The 13,819-nt window shown below is 38.8% G+C and overlaps 1 protein-coding gene across 1 annotated transcript in view; it reads right to left on the bottom strand.

Annotated features, from left to right (window-relative positions):
• THSD7A (thrombospondin type 1 domain containing 7A) overlaps positions 1-11,152 on the bottom strand; it is a 284,135-nt gene extending 272,983 nt beyond the window's left edge. The window contains exons 1-2 of the mRNA XM_064506365.1: positions 10,834-11,152; positions 9,682-9,936 (exon numbers count right to left, since the gene is read on the bottom strand). The gene's annotated coding sequence lies outside the window, so the exon portion shown is untranslated. The remainder of the gene's footprint in view (positions 1-9,681; positions 9,937-10,833) is intronic.
• Between the last annotated feature and the right edge of the window lie 2,667 nt (positions 11,153-13,819).

Genomic DNA, 13,819 nt, shown 5'->3' with positions numbered 1-13,819 from the left:
ATTAGCCTAGTAGAAATTATTTAAATTATTCCCTAACAGATATCTTTTTTAATTATTAATTTCATGTGGAAGTCTATTAGGACAAAAAGCTCTTTAACAAAACTAGTTAAATCAGTGAGCCAAAACTATTTAAAATTTTTTAGCTGTGACCTCAAGTATGATTTGTTCCAAACAGTATCCTTTGGCTGATGATGCCTGAAATTTGAACCTCAATTTTTCTTTGTACTGTAACCCTCTTTCAGAGTACATGAAGGAATTTTCAACTCATTAGTGTACTTTTCCATTTATATTTCTGAAAGAAGTCTCCTTTGTTCATGAGAAACAAGCCAACAAAAACGACAAAAGTTAATTTCCAAAATGCATCCCAACGCAATTTTTCCCAAAGCTATGCTTCCTACACTGGTTATGCTGAATGGCAATTGTCTCCCAGGCTTAAGTTATGGTTCTGTGCATGCGATGATACTACATTAGAAAACTGCTTATATGTCTAATTACAAGATTGTATATAGCAAGCTTTTTTTTTTTTTTTTTTAAATCACAGAAGGCATGAGATAGCTGAAGTAATTAGAATCTGTTTGTTGCCTAAATGACTACTTTATATGATTACAATAAGTGTTGTCAGTCTTCATTGTCTGTACTTTTTATTTGGCAAGAATTGAAGCAAAGTAATAGAAAAGGGCCTTTGTTTCATCAGTAGCACTTTTATCACAAGTTATGCCTGCAGCATACACAAAGATCCAACGCATTTGGATGGGAGGCATTTAATTCCACTGCTTCCCATGATTGAGCCTTCTCCTCCAATACAGCAAATTCATAATATAAAGTTGTTTGACAAAAAGGACAAGTATTCTGCAGAGTTCTGCTGCAATCAAGTTTGTTTCTAAAAAGTTTGCAAGCTAAGCAACTGGTTCACAAAAATTGCTACTATCATAACAAAGAACTAAGAGCTCTCTTCAAGTCTTGACAGGCTACTTTCTTAAATCAGATAGAAAAATAAATAAAAGCATTAATCTCAAATGTTCCTGAAACACTTTTGGAGGTGTTGAGGACTGTATTATAAAACTACAAAAGAATCTAACCTTCACCTGTTATAAATCAAAAAATCAGAAACTTAGAATAGATTTCCCTAGAAAGCACTGCAATTTAACGAATTAGAAATGGTCTAAAAAGTACACAGAACTGGTCCAAAAGGACCTGATCTACTAAAAGTACTCTAAATTTCACTTTTTTTCTAAAGAAAAGTTGACTGAAAGTTTACTACAATTTTCAGACAAAGTGAGAAAATTTTAGTACTCAACAAAGAAAAGTTAATACCATATGAAGTAGATCTGGATCATGATCTGTTTTCCCTCTGAGAACAGCAGCATAACAATATAGAGACAGAGTTCAAGCAAACCACTATTGCAGAAGGAGATATGCAATGCCAATCAAAGCAGCAGTGCTTTATAACAAGACATCAGTGCTAGGAAAATCTTCAATTTTAAAGTAAAATACTATTTTTTTTAAAAAAAAGTGCTCATTTATTACTGAAAAGCAGGAAAGCGTTAAAAACTATATTGGCCTGTTTTTCAGACATATTACATATTCTCTTTAGACATGCATCTGACCTGATGCAATTTGAACCTCCTCTGCTCTCATGCAGATAAAAATGATAATTAACTTCACTTATGGAATAAGTCTTTCTCATAGGGAAATAAAAGAGTTTCTAACTCACTTGCGCATTTAATACATGAGGTGTTTGAACTGAATGAAATCAGTGGTTAAACATGAACATTTCTGTGCACAGGAAAAAAAAGTTTTAAAAGCTTCTTTTAGTTCAGCCCAGTTTCTGAAGTTTCAGTTCAAAAATATAGGCCAAGTTCCACACTGTCCCTCAAAGTCAGCTTGCATAGTAAAAGCCTGACCCATTTTGAATGGGCCTTGAAAGGCTATAATAAAAAAAAAATAATAAAAAACAGGTGGCTGTATCTCTTTCCATAACATATTTTTTCAATTAAGGATTCACGTGTGAAACACGTTATCATCTCAATTCCATGCTCTGAAGAACAGACTGCTGCAAAGAACTCGCACTTAGCTCAAGGCTGATTAGTTAGCTCAAGGTAGATTAATTTCTTTTGCATTTTACTTAATAATTCCTACAAAGAGCAACTGTTAATATGGTTTAGCACAATACAGAATGATTACAACTTTTTCCAATCATGATGCAATAGTTCCATGGAGGGATGAGGAAAAAATATATATGTGTGCACACACACTTCTTTATATTTGCTGTAAGTGATCTTCTGAAACTCTTTTTCTTCCATTTTTGCTTGGCTGTCACTTCCACCTTGAAAATATTGCCCTTATGCAACTTCGTTCTAAAAACGGATATCAGAATTTTGTAGCTCAGCCTGCCTTAAATCCACAGAAACTCTGTTAATTTCAGTGCAGCAAAAGAAGTCAGATGTTAGTCCGCTCACTAAAAATCCCTGCTAATACATCTCAAAGGTGTTATTTCAGGTATAAACAAGTTGAATTTCTTAATATACACACTGTAGATTTATTTTGAGCATAACTGTTGCAAGAAATTCAGCCACTATGGTAAAAAGACTTCCATACCCCGAGAAGAATTTCTATCCATAATCTTTGTACTTTGATCTCTCAGAAATACCAACTAATGCTACATTTGAAATGTAGCTCATTATTAATAGTTAAATATCTTTAAGTGGGGCAGCTTTGAAGCTCACTCCTAATAGCAATAGCTACTTGCATTATATAAAGCTTTCATTTTCACAGACAAGACTCCAGGGTCCCCAAATCTCATATATATGTGCAGGTATTGCTAAACTTCCATAGGCAGTCATATGTATCATTAACATTATAAATATATATATACACATGTATAAATATAAATGCATATTCTATCAGCCTAAGCATAATTCTGAGACTTGAATATATAAAACCACTAGATGAGAAGCCAAAGTACAATCACATTGATGTCAATGGAATTATATCAATTAATTGTGGAGAATATGGTCCAGTGTCCTCTGTAGACAAGGCTATATTGGAAGATGACTTCTTTGCAAAAGAAATAGAAAAACCTTCATCTATTTTAACCATGTGTTTGGAAAATATGAAAGTAAGGTTTCTTTTACAAAAGTATTTTCATCATTCTTGGATAAAATATTGTTTGCATTATTCCACTTTATGCAGAAAAGATGCTTCAGTAAGGTCAGATTTTTCAGAAATACTTCTGTTGAAAACTCCCCACAAAGACCTTTGAAATTTCAGCTAGGGTATTTTTAAATGTGCTACTCAGGTCAGAGACTTTACATCAAGCAAACCTAAAATCCATATGTAAAAATGATGTTCTAATTTAACATTTATTTAGCAAGTTGCACTAGTTGCCCTCCAAGGAAATTGATTATGCTTGTGATTCAGCATTTGAAGGATACATTCTGTTGTAATTTACCTCTTCCGCTTTTCTACAGCTGGATTTCTCCAACTCCATAGGTTAAATTTAATCAGAACATCTGAGGAAAAAAGCCATGATGGAAAACAGCTTACCATTTAAGAAAATCATTTCTGAACTAACAGAGAAAGAAACTTTTTCCTCATTACGATTAAAAAAAAAAGCTAAACAAATATAGGTTAACTTTTGCTCATCACCAGCTCATGAATTCAAACAGGGAGGACAAAATTCCTCTCCTGCTGAAGCAAGGGGAATTTTTTATACCAACTTTAAGAAGGATACATAGGATGTCATCCCTCAAAGGAAGGAAAGGTGTAAGGTGTTTAACTGATTACTTATTTAAAGAGCTGATCCTTTACCAAGGTGTCCTTTTTTTTTTTTTTTTTAAGACACTACAAATGAAAGTTTATTTTTTTCATAATTACTCTAAAAACCTTCCACAACCTAACATATGCACTATTTTCTGTATTGCATCCTATATCCAAGTGTAATGACCCTCAAAATCCATGATTGATTTTGGCTTTATTTTGATCAATACTAATCTCTAAGATATATTAGACTTTACATTGACCCAAACAAAAAAGTCATTACATGTATATTAGTCAATCTCCAAAACATATATTAAATTAATCTCAGAGACCACAAAAGGTATATTGTTACCACAGTTTCTATCAAGGATTTCCACTCATTATGCTTAGCAAGATTTACATACAACCAATAATTCATATAATCACAGAGTCACTGTAGGGGCTTTCTCAAAGTGTCTTGACCTGTCCTTTATTATTTTCAGATTAATCTTTTCATACATATCTAATTAGAGGAACAACACCATATTTTACAGTTATGGGACTATCAGAATCCAATCTTGTATACATTAAAGTCAATGGGAAAATACATTTCACCTTCAATGACAGAAGAATTGAGCTCTTAAAGACAGGCATGACTAAAATACTTGGTTGTGACATTAAATACCACTGAATTCAAAGTGAGAGAAGCTTTTTTAGTAAGATGAAGACATTTTTAAGATGAAGAATCACTCACAGCACCCAAAAGTATGTTTATATAAAGTTCATTTTTGAACAATACAGATTTCTGACTAGCTTTTTAATGATATTGGCTAATTTTGAGATGAGGACTATAAAACCTATATACACCTAGAAACAAGTGATAACATGACGGCAAAATGTTACTGACTTATCCAGGGCTAGCTCTTGACCACTTTCATCTTCCTTCTTTATTAAAACCAAAAAGAAAAAAGTCTTAAGCCTAGCAAAAAGAAAAGAAAAAAAGAGAGAGAGATCAATAAATACGTGATTATAATTTATAGTTTTTAAAATTAAAATTGGTGGGTAACTTAATCTGAAATTAAAAAAAAAAAAACAAATGTAATTTCACCTCCCTATGATGTACCCTAGATTTCAATTGAATTATTTATATTTCAGATAGATAAGACAAATTACTCTTTGCATAATAAAGACCCCATATGATAAATTATTTGAGATAATTACGTGTTTATTCTCTCCCTCAGGCAACTTAACCTAAATTAAATAAATAATTCTACAGCATGGCTGAAGTTTCATTAAGCACAACTGTAATATTAAAACACTCCATGAAACCTCTGTTCAGAAATCTTAACATAATAAAAAGCAAGATAATACTGCTCATAAGATACAGAGTTTTTTAAGTTACCTCTATATACTTAAATACAATACTGGTAGCACTTATAAATTTGACACACCAATGGTATTAGCTTAAAAATTTGACACACCAATGGTATTAGCTTAAAAATTTGACTCTAAATTTTCTATCATCTTAGCTCTGGGACATGGATACCAAATGAAGTAGCAGCAGGCAAAACAAAGCTATTAGAAAGCAAACAAAAGGAGAAGATGCTTTAAAAAAGAATAAACGCAGATGGGATCAGCAGCAAGGACAGAAAATAATAAACATATATCTTTCCAAGAAATCATCGAAGTTTACCAACAACGTGTCTTGAGCACTTCTCTTACAAAGCTCTTTCCATGCTGGCCAGAGTTAACAGCGGTACTTCAAACTCAAGCGTTTGCCACCTCCTGGATTTCTAGCTCCATAAGGCTAGTCTATCGGCCACAGCTGATACTCTAATGAGCTTAGAGGGGTTTATTATTGTTATTATTTATTCTGCTCTATTTAGAATCCATCAGATTTCAAATTATCATTTTAAACTATCTTTCTACTAAATAAAATTGTACTACAAGCCCAAACAGACAAACGAGTAATCCTAAAATGTATGGGTTAAATAAGTGTCTGCTGAGTCAGAGCAGAATTTGCCACTGACTTTAACCAGAGAGAGTACAACACATCCTCCCAAATACCTGCTAATGGATTAATCCAAAAGACATTTTAAGGAACAACTGAGAGCTAAATAAAAGCTTGTGTTATTATCTGAAACATGAGCAGTTCCCCTGAAGACTCTAGCACACCACACACAAGCAAAATTACATTGTTACACGCTACAAAAAACATTAGAGAACAAAACAGGGATCTGCCTCCATGAAGATACCTTTCCCCAGACTAAAGTTCTCAATTTGTCTTTTATTTTCTTTTAAAATCCCTTATCATTGTTTCAGCTCCACACACTATGGTGGATGCCCTCCTGGCTGCCCTTTGTATTTCAGAAGGTCTAAAAAGGTCTACAGAGGTCTACGCTGCCAATTTGTTAGCTTTGCTTAAGGAAGGGCTACAACTGGGAAGCATGCTGAATATTCTGGGTTTTCTGGGGAATTTCTAAGTGTGTGGAAGCACAGGGAGTCGGGTCACCCAGAGCGGGGGCCCGGCCTAAGCACAGCCCAAGGAGTGAGAAGGCAGCAGAGAGCACGTACGCACCTGGGCCAGAGCAGAGGGCTGCCGAAGGAGCGGCCAAGGAAGCAAGGAGGGAGGGGACAGCTCGGCACGTGGCCGCAGCCGGCCAAGGTGTGGGAAAGCAGCTTACATCTGACGCAGAAGAGGAGAAGTCACCCGCAAGGGTCAAACGTTGGCAGGAACCTAGAAAGAGTGCAGGATTTCTGCAGGTGCGTTTCAAGCAGATTGAAGGGGAACTGGGCTGGCACATTCGAGGGCATGAAACGTAAAACCCTGACAGAAGCTAAATGTGAGCACTACCTTGGGCCCATACTACTGCTACACACAAAATCTCCTTTCTAAGCTAGTCAAACTCCATCTGAAAACCCCTTTAGCATCTCCCACATACACACTGCTGTCACCGACTGCTTCAGACCCAGTTGCTCTAATGGGGGAACGTCCTTTGAATTTTGTAGAAAGTTTTATTCGTGGGTTGTAGATACTTAGTTTTGTTGTGCCAGGCAAGCCCTGGCAATCTCCAGGCTCTGCTCCCCTTGTGTTGATCCCCACCCTGGATGTATGGATGGACATCCTTGTTCACTTTCATTTTACTCAGTTAAACAAGCTGGGATCTCCCTATCCTCTCTGAGTAGCCAGGCTCACTGCATAACGAGAGCATCCCACCAGCTCCTCTCAGCACAGATAGCCCCGATCAGAATCTTCTGTCTCATCACAAGCTTTGTGAGATGACACTAGTATTTTATTACTTCTTCCAAAACCCTCTCTGCTAAGGCACCCTAAGGTTATATTTTGCCTCTTCCGTGGCTACATCAAATTGGCAGCCCAGTCACCTGGTTACCCAGGTCAGTATTTCATTTATTTCCAAGTCACTAGCTAATCAGTCCATGACAGAAGTTTCTCTACAGAATAAATTTTGTGTGTTATGCACATGAGGACTAATTAATTACAGCATCATTCTAGGCCTCAACTTATTTTCTTTCTGTACATATACATACGTTTTTATTGGTAACGCCTCATAATTTTGTGTCATTAAATCGTGACATCAACATTTTTGCCAAACAAACAGAGGATAGAGGAGAAAAGGACAATTTGGGAAAGACAAGTTTTGGTTTTCATTCAGAAACTTCAAGAAAGCTACTACACATCAGCCATGTGAAAGCTAAAGTGGATTCTCAAATTTTACAGCAGTGAATTTCAACCTGTAGTATGCAAATGTCTCTTAAGAGGCCTACTATACATAATTCAGAAAACCAGGCCTATACCAGTAAGATTAGAGTTAATATCAAAATGTTCATACTTCCATTAGAAAATTTGTAATGGTCTGCAAATTAAGATAAAGTTGAAAATTATTTCCTGTAACTTGGGTATCTTCCCTGCATGTGATAGTTTGAGGACAGGCCACAAATCATGAGTGTAGAGTATATGTTGGATAAGTAAAACTGATGCCTCAAATACAGTACAAACTATGTTTAGCTCATGAATATTTTTTACACTCTAGAAGGGGTAATTTTACAACAGAACAATCCAGAATAACATATCAGAACCCAGATGTGCATATATATTAGCATTCTAGCACATCTTTTCCGATATATCCCTCTTCCCTTCACCATGAATTTAATTCTGGTTTCAAATGTTGGAAATTAAAAGTTGCAAGAATATGAGCAAATAAATTAAGAATCAAGAATTCTTTCATGTTATTAAAGAAAAAAATCTCCAAATATCACTTTTGCCTTCTAGATATAGTCTTTTCACTCTAATAAAAGGATCTGTAGAAGGCAGAATTATGCTACTGATGAGCATTAATTTAATACAGCTTCTCATCTGTTAAGACAAAAATTAAAATATTTTATCATCCTGATTACATCCTGAAAATAAGTTTGAATACATTGATTAAGGATGATTAAGTAGTTACTTAACACATTAAGTGATAAGCAATTGATAAATGGATAAGGAAGTTAACATACATTAACCTAAGAGTTACCAAAGGAACTACTAAGAATAAAAAACATGAGGTTTAGCTACTGCAGTACAACTCATTAATTCAGTAAGACTTTTAGTATCAAGCACAAACTAACGGTTAAAATTATCCCCTTCTCCTCTGTGGACGTTAACGTTTCAGCCGGATCCGAATAAAAAACTTTGTTACTCTCATATGGATTTAAAGGCGGACCTAACTAAGGCAGTTAGAGTTTCCTTCCCCCACTACCATCCCCAGCTGCGAGAGATACACTACGTAAGGCTGCTGTAATATATGGCACGCTGACGTGATACATAGTCTATAGAATTACTGTGTCAGAATATTACCACTGTGACAGTGCTTCACCTTTCCAGTACTCCCTCTTGTCATAAAAATGTGCAACATCTGAAGACAGATGTGGATCCAAGTTCCTAACCACAGCTGGAATTTCTGGTATGCTCTACTTCCCAGTAAAATGAGATGTAAGGCACCAGGGATAAAGTAATGTTTGCCAAAGATGCCCTAAATTCCTTTATTTTACAAAGACAAGCCATCCACAACTGTAAACCTCAATCCAATCCAAGGACGAAAACTCTGGGTGAAATCCAGTAGGTTCTATCTTACCAGAAAATGAAAAGTTGTATCATTCCAGTACTGTCATAAAACCAATGACTCTTTCTGAAAAATTCACACAAGAAAAAGAAAGACCTCCACAACCCTGCTCAATCAGAAGTCATGACTGGGCTAACAAAGCTAAAGAATTGGGCACACAAATCTTGATTTAAAATAAAAGTGAAGTGATCATCTTGTAATATTATACCACTAGCAGGGAGGCCTTAAAACAGACAAAGCCTTTCCAAAACAAAGCCAATAGTACAGCCAACAGAATAACGAATCATGGACAACCGATACCTAAACGCCTCCAAGTTACCTGGCAGAAAAAGGCTGTTCTCAACAGAATCTTTGGAAAAAGAGGCCTAAAATTAGAAAATGACAAGATAGGGGCAGTGACCTACAAAATACAGCAAATAATTTATATAAGTTATGCTGCAGTCATTAGTACATTTGCAGATAACCTAAAGGATGGGCCAATCAAGTTTTAAAAAGTGGAAACTTTTAAATTAAGTTTGAGAGTCTGTTAAAGTAGCTACTTTCAAAGCAACTTCACCAAATTCAGTACTGATTTATAAACTGCCAAACACAACAGACTTAACGCAGAATTAAGCATCACAACCTTACCATCACACATAAAATTGTGCATAGTACACACAAACCTGCATCCATAACCCAGAACCATATCTGCAGTTTCCATAAATCTATACCTTTACATTTCTCTTAAGCTGAGCTATTACAAGAAAACAGTTAACTTGAATTTAATCCTATGTCAACAGCACTCGCTGTCAAGTGATTTCTTTTTTTTTTTTAATCGTACCTTTTTCTTTACTTTCCTTTTGCTTGCCTGGCAGGGCTGAGAGGACCTCTCTGCACGTGTGAGACGAGCCTGTCGCCCTCCGCTCCAGGAGTCCTCTCTTCTCACACCGCTGTTCGCCGCTCTTCGAGCGCCGGCTTTACCAGTCCCGTTACGAAACACCCTGCGACCAGTGCAGCAACACCGCCGCGCTCCCCCAGGCACCGCGCAGCGGTGGAGCTACATTAGCGTGCAAAGATAGCAGCTATAGCGCAACTCCTGTAACACACACAAAGTAATCTGAAAATAAGCTTAATTCTCTAGTGCCTTGCAGAAACAGCAACTATTTAACAATAGGAGACACAAGTTTCAAACAGCGATATAATTTCTGTAACTTGACAGCTAAGTTACGCTCCTAAAATTAAGACTGCATTACGGAAAGCCTGAGAAACCATTCCTCGGTGATTTTTCCTTGTGCTCAGTGTATTCTTTGCTTTTTACAGACCTCACTCCATGTCATGCTTTTTGCCCCCCCGCCCCCCGCCCGGGCACAAGCACAGTGAGGCAGCCGCTCTTGAGACTGTTAAATTCTACGCAACAGCCACAGAAACCATGAGCAGTTTTCCCAGTGAGGCAAATCCGCAACTTGGCAGAAACGCCAGTTCTCGCTGGTTTCAGAACCAACTCGCCCAGCAAGGCACAGCCGGGAGAGGCGAAGCCCGAAAACCCCGACGCGTCCAGCCCCCAGCGCGGGCCAGACCCCGGCCCGGGCAGCTCCCGCGCGGAGACCCGCGCCGCGCAGCGCAGCGCAGCGCTGCGGCCCCCGGGGCAGGCGCTCCCCTAGCCGTGGGGAGCGGAGCCCCGCAGTAGCACCGCACTCACCGCGCTGCGCCGCTGCTCCGCGCCGGGACACGGCGACACCTCCCTGCTGCGGCGCGGGGGCGGGCCGGGGCGGAGGGTCCGCGCCCCTCCGCGCCGCCCACGCTCCCCCCTCCGCGGGCGCGAACCCGCCTCCTCCGTGTCGCACCGCACCGCACCGCGCCTGCCCGCCGCCTCCGCGGGAGTCGCCGGCTCCATCCGCAATGCAGCTGCAGCCCCTTTCCTCCCTCCCCGGCCCGGCCCGGCCCGCCCGCAGCGGGCACCTGCCCGCCCGCGGCCCCCCGGAGCGGAGCTTACCGCCGGGGCCCCGCGGAGCTCCGCGGCCGGGCCGCGCCGGGCGGGCGGCGGCGCTGCCCTGCGCCGGGCGTGGGGAGGCGCCGGCGGGGCACCGCGCCTGGGCGCGCGGCCAGAACGAGGTCAGGGAGCCTCCTGGCACGGATTCGCCTTCCGTAGTGTAAAACAAGGAGCGGGGACGGGGAAGAGGAAAGAGAGAAAAAAAGAAAGAAAAGAAAAAAAGAGGCGAAAAAAGAAAGGAAAAGCGCGTTATTTCCAAAAGGAGTTTTGCGGTCTGCACCTCTCCCCACCCAGCCCCATTACTGCAGCGGACCCTAGGGACGGGGCCAGATTAATTGCTCTGCGTCAGCAAGAAGACGACAGCTGCCATTAATCAAGGCAGTGGTGAGCCATCCGCGTTTTCAGGCGGAATTTAGCGAGGGGCTGGGGCAGATGGCAGCCAGCGGCACGGCACGGCACTCCCCGCGTCCGGCGTAAATCACTCAGCCTCTGCAAGGCTGTTGTGAAAGGAATTACTACCCTGCCGATGACAGAACCCAGCATGTTTTCGTAAAGAAAAATGTTTCTTAGGAAGGTGAATATTCACTTCATATAATAGACATCGTTTCCGATAGCTGTTACTTTTCCCTTTCTACATAATAGAAGTACTCGGTTTTGCCTCCTGGGCGTCAAACACTTCAAACCTGAAGAAGCAGCAAGACTTTTAATACAAATATGCTTCAGACAGGAATAAGAAACAAAGCTGGGCAGAGTACAGGAGTATCCAAGTCGTTGGTTTAACACCTTTTCTGAAGTAAACCATTAAACTTTTAAGTTAATAAATGTGTCTTGGTATCTCCAATAGATTTATTTTTAGTGCTAGTAGCTGCTGCAGCAAGATCAAAATTTGTTTCAAGTTTTATTTATTTTCATGCACCTTGAGGAAGGCAGTGAATCAATGCCACTTTTACTCATTACTTCTATGAGAACATGGGACATTTTGTGGAATCTAAATATTCCAAGTGAAGAGGTGGCCTTTTTTTTCATTGGTCTGTCCTAAATTTGTTTCACACAGCAAAAATGAATTATGGCATGATCAACTCCCATCAATTTTTCATGGTATCACGTTGATTGATATGTCAAATGCTTGCCTAAATATAAGCTTAGCACCAATATCTATGACTGCATAATTGTGAGCTTGATTGCATGTCTTGCAATAATGTGATCAATCTACAGTGACATTCAGAATTTTGCAGAAACCTCAGCTATAAATTAAATTTCATGTCCCTTCTATTAAATATAAGAAATATAAGAAAAGCCATGTAAGAAATACCAAAAATTTTGTTTAATTTACTCTCAGAATTTGGACTTACTGAGCACTGTACCCTCAGTCGTTTTGAAACTGCTTTAGTGTCTGATGCAGGAGTAAAGAATCTAGCACATAAGCATCATCTTCCTTAACATTTGTGCAAAATCTAGGGAAGAAAATGAACATTAATTATTTTTAAAATCAAAAAAATTATTTTTAAAATCAAAAATTATTTTTAAAATCAAAAAAATCCAAAAAATGGAAAACTGGGTCATTGTTACAATGTAGAAATATTACTATATACAATCAGAATAATTTAGGTTGGAAAGGACGTTTATAGATTATCTAGTTCAACCCCCTCCTTGAGGCAAGGTCAGCATCAAAGCTAGGGTCCTCAGCACCATGTCCAACCAGGTTTCAAAAATCTCCAAGAATGGAGATTCCAGCCTTTTTGGCATTGTTTGACCACTGCTCACTGCACAGAATGCTTTCGTTTTTTCTAAGCAAATTTCCCTTGCTGCAGCTTGTGTCTGTTGCCACTCATCCTTGCTCCGTGCACCTCTGGGTAGTGTCTGGTTCTGCCCTCTCCATAAGCATTCACTCGGTAGTGCAGTTGGGGCCCCCGCCTTAGCCTTCTTTTCTCCAGGTTGAATCCAGACCTATCAGAAATACTGCTATGTGTGAAGAAATTCACAACTCTATCCCATTCCTTTTTAATAAACTTCACTGAATTTAATATTGTAAGATAATAGTTACTGTGATTTTTTCCATCTCTTAAAGTAGTAAAAGTGGATAGCTAAAATGACTCATCCAGCTTCTAAGAGCAGTAACCATAGATGAACCCTTCTCAAAATGCAATGGTCAAAGTAAAACTTCCTTCTAATTTCCTATTTCTGTCAGAAAGAACATTGATATGTCTGAGACAGCTACATCCTATTAGGCAACAGGAGCTGATCATACAGTAATTTTAAGGATGTCAGCAGCAACTGTAAGGCAGACCAAGTTTTCTCAGCTTTTAGGCAAAAAAAAAGTTTGATAGTGAATATTAGTTTTTCCAATAACAATAATGAAATTTTCCTAAGATGCAGTTCCTCAGATATGTTTGAAAGCTAGTACCTGTTTTTATGCACGTGGCATGTGTATACGCAGGTGGCACTGTTTGGGCAGGTTCTGATTTAAAGCTGTTAGCAATGGCAGCACAGGAGGAGGCTGGGAAAGGGAGGGACAGATGAAAACAGTAGTTTAGCTGAATCTTTTTTCCCTTTTGTTCATATAAGCTCTAGTTTGTCTTTCACCTCCACAAAACTAGATTTGCTAGCCATTGTATTCATAAAGCATCTTAAACTGTTTACCGATAATCTCATTAATACAGCCTGCATTCTAATTCATTCTCCATTGCAAATTATGTGTGCTTTCTCTGTATATATACATATGCACACATACATATAAAATTTATCAGTAAATACATATAATCTTAAGCATCTCATGGATACTGACATTTTTGTTTTAAAGAATCCCCATTTCACACCAGTAACAAGCGGGCAGGCATATTAAAAACATGTAACATTCTGCTACATTGCAGAATCACCATCTCATTCTGAACAAACCTAGGAGCCTTACAAGGCACATTTTTAATTTTTCTTTTTTCAAGCAGGCACTTTAGAGCAAATTAAGGATGAGAAATGAAAAGAAATTGGATCA

Source organism: Dromaius novaehollandiae, chromosome 2 (assembly GCF_036370855.1).
Source record: "Dromaius novaehollandiae isolate bDroNov1 chromosome 2, bDroNov1.hap1, whole genome shotgun sequence".
NCBI classification, from domain to species: domain Eukaryota; kingdom Metazoa; phylum Chordata; class Aves; order Casuariiformes; family Dromaiidae; genus Dromaius; species Dromaius novaehollandiae.
The sequence above is the reverse complement of the archived record's forward strand: the minus strand, read 5'-3'. Positions and strand labels throughout refer to the sequence as shown.